This window comes from Pinus tabuliformis, chromosome 7, assembly GCF_031772625.1.
Source record: "Pinus tabuliformis cultivar Carrire ecotype Pingquan chromosome 7, CPIR1, whole genome shotgun sequence".
Taxonomy (NCBI): Eukaryota; Viridiplantae; Streptophyta; class Pinopsida; order Pinales; family Pinaceae; genus Pinus; species Pinus tabuliformis.
In genome coordinates this window covers 827,489,997-827,493,832 of record NC_142293.1, presented here as the reverse complement: position 1 = coordinate 827,493,832, position 3,836 = coordinate 827,489,997, and positions in this window count along the sequence as shown.

Sequence of the window (3,836 nt, the reverse complement as noted above, 5' to 3'; positions counted from 1 at the left end):
ATGAGCACCTTTTTCTACAATATACACTGAGGCTTCGACATGAATACTCCATCTAGTTCCACCTGTATTACAGACCAGTCAATCACATGATCAACATATTTAACATACTTCTTAAGCAATGACGCATGGAAAACATCATGGACTTTCACTTTACGAGGCAGTGCAAGTCGATATGCTACTGGCCCAATCCTCTCAATGAAACTAAAGGGTCAACAAAACCATGGTGCCAACTTGGCACATGATCCAATCCGCAAAGAGCTCTTCTTTGATTTGATGCGCAAGTAAACCTGCTCCCCAACTTAGAACTCCTTGAACAACCTGTTCTGATATGCATAACTCTTATGCCTATCTTGTGTTGCCTTTAGATTATTATTTATAACCTATATCTCCTGTTCCATGTTTGCCAACATGTCTGGTCCAATCAACACCCTGTTAACTGGATCACTCCAACTGATGGGAGTATTGCAACTCCGCCCATATAATGCCTCAAACAGACTCATCTTCAAAGATTCATGATACCCATTATTGTAAGCGAACTCTACCAATGGAAGATACTCTTCCCACTTTCGCTGCTGATGCATCGTGCACATCCTCAACATGTCCTCTAATATCCTATTGACCCTCTCTGTCTGTTCATCTGTCTACAGATGATAAGCTGTACTGAAGGCCAACTCTATTCCCAAACCTGCAAACAACTCCTTCAAAAACCTGGAAGTGAACTTTGCATCCATGTCTTACACGATCTTCTTCAGAACACCATGCAATCTGACCACATCTCTGAATAATACCCGTGCTACATCACTAGTTGAGAATGCAAAATTCACTGGAATGAAGGGCACAACCTTTGTCAACCTGTCCACAATAACCATGATGGAATCTTGTTGTCTCACTATCCTCGGAAAACATGTGATGAAGTTCACCGAAATGACTTCCCATTTCCATTCTGGAATCACAATCGGTTGTAGTAGTCCACCTAGATGCTTACACTCTGCCTTCATACACTAACAATTGAAACACCTAGCCATAAACTCTGCTACATCCTTCTTCAGATTCGGCCAATAATAAAATCTCTTCACTGGTGTAGTGTCTTTTGATAACCTAGGCGACCTGAATATGGTTTCGCATGAAACTCTCTCAAGATCACCTTCTTGGGCTCACTGTTATCTGGCACATATATTCTATCTCTGAATCTAACCAATCTTTCTGTTGTAAGGTAATAGCCCACATCTCGTGCACCTGCATCTGTACCTATACCTGTATCACCACCTGTACCTATACATGTACTACTACCTATACCTATACCTATACAACCACATGTACTTGTACATGTACTCTGCTGCAACTTATGCATAATCTCCATATAGCTGAAATCCTGTTGACCTGCCTACAAGATCCTATCCTATAAGTTTGTCTCATAGGAGCTCATAGCTGCTAAGTGATTTACCTATATCCACCTTCTAAGAGCATATACCACCCTATTCTCTTTACCTTTGATATACCTGATCTCAAAGTTGAACTCACTAATTGTGGCCAACCACCGAGCCTACCTACCATTCAGATTTGGTTGGTCAAATAGATACCACAAACCACAATGATCACTCATCAATATAAACCTCCTTCTAAGAAGATAATGTCTCCACATCTCCAATGCATGTATGATCGCTGCCAACTCAAGATTATGTGTGAGGTAGTTCTACTCATGCTCATTCAGTTTTCATGACTCATAACATACCACTTGTCTTTCATGCATAAGGACTCCACCAAGTCCTTTCTTGCAAGCATTTGTGCATACTACAAACTCTTTGTCTGGATATGTAATCTTTAATAATGGTGCATGTATCAACAACTTATTAAGCTGCTCAAAACTGGCCTCACACTCGTCTGTCCATTCAAACTTCTTACCTTTCTTCTACAATGATGTAATAGGATAAGCGACTATGAGAAGTTCCTAATGAACATCCTGTAATAACCTACCAACCCCATGAAAGACCTCACCTCATCTACATTCCTGGGAGCTACCCACTCCATGATGGCCCTTATCTTTTCCGGATCTACTGTAATGACCTCCTTGTAGACAACATGTCCCAAGTAATGTACCTCAGTTTGAAATAAACTACACTTTCTGAGATTAGCATACAACTGATGCTCTCTCAACAATTTCAACACTGCTGCTAAATGCTCGACATGATCTTCCTCATTTTTAGAAATGCCAATATGTCATCAATTAAAAAAATAACAAACTTATCCAAATACAAATGCAACACACTATTCATCAAGCACATAAGTGTAGGTGGAGCATTAGTCAAACCAAATAGAACTACAACAAGCTCATAATGCCCATACATGGTCTGGAAAGTTGTCTTGTAAATTTCCTCCTCTTTGATGCATACCTGATGATATCTGGATCTCAGATCAATCTTCGAGAACACTGCTACTCCCTTCAACTGATTGAAAAAGTCATCAATCCTCAGCAACAAATACCTGTTCTTGATGGTCACTTTGTTCAACTGCCTACAGTCAATGCATAATCTGAGAGTACCGTCTTTTTTCTTTACAAACAATACTGGTGAGCCCCATTGTGATACACTTGGCCTAATGTATCCCTTGTTCAACATTTCCTTCAAATATAGCTTCAATTCTACCAACTCAGGTGTACTCATCTTGTAAGGTGCTTTTGATGTCGGAGCTACCCCTGACACTAACTCAATAGAAAAGTCTACCTCCCTGTGCAATGGAAACTCTATAATGTCCTCAGGAAATACATCCTGAAACTACTATAGAACTGGGTACCTACTCAAAACATCTGCATCCTCAACTTCCTTACCTTTGTCACTAGAAATGTGCATTGCGAATAACATACACCCTTTCCCGCGACTGCGCTTTGTTTTCATAGTTGTTACCATCCTAACTGATGTGGATTTCTTCTAACCCTATAAGGACCTTGGTTCTCCATTGTCATCAAAGCACTCAATGGCCTTGTCATAACAATCCACCTTGGTTTTTTGAAAGTACAACCAATCCATGCCCAACAACATACTGTATGATCCCAATGGTAATAAATTCAAATGTGTTGTGGTAGGCATACCATTCAAATCAAATGCATAAGCTCTTACCCAATGATGAACTCACTTATTTGTACCAGTAGCCAACTGCATTAACCAAGATTATGCATGCAATTCCTTACTCAAACCACACTTATCCACCAAGTCAGGACTAAAACTGCTATAATTAGATCCAGGGTTAGTCAAAATAGAAATAACTTGATCACAAAGCTTACCGCCCATATCAATGATATATGTCTAATGGTCTACCTATTTGTTATTCAATGTTGCTTAAATATGAGGGACGCTTTGACTAACAACCCCAATAGTTTGTGCCTCATGCGCACTATATATCTGAGGCCTACCACCTTGATACTATGGAAAATCTCTCTTGTGATGATCCCCTCCATAAGTCCAACATTGCACAGGCTCCTTATTCTGCTCCTCAGATCGATGTCCCTATCCTCTGTCAAATGCATTGAACCTCTTAGGTGGTGCAACATTCTCTTTATTACCTGAATCCTGTGGTATTACTCGCTTTTTATCCCATTTTCCCTCATTCCTTGTAGTACCTTTCCAGTTTGTCTTATCCTCAAACTTGTTCTTCCATTGTTCATAGCAATGCTTTAGCTTTCGAATGGCCTCCTCCAATGATCTAGGCTCATCAAACTCAATCCTATCTTTGAATTCCATTGGTAACCCAGTAGTGAATCTCTAAATCTTGGCCTTCTCCTCCTTGAGGTAAGTCACATACCTCAGTAGCTCCAAGAACTTGCTAATGTACATCATTTTTCA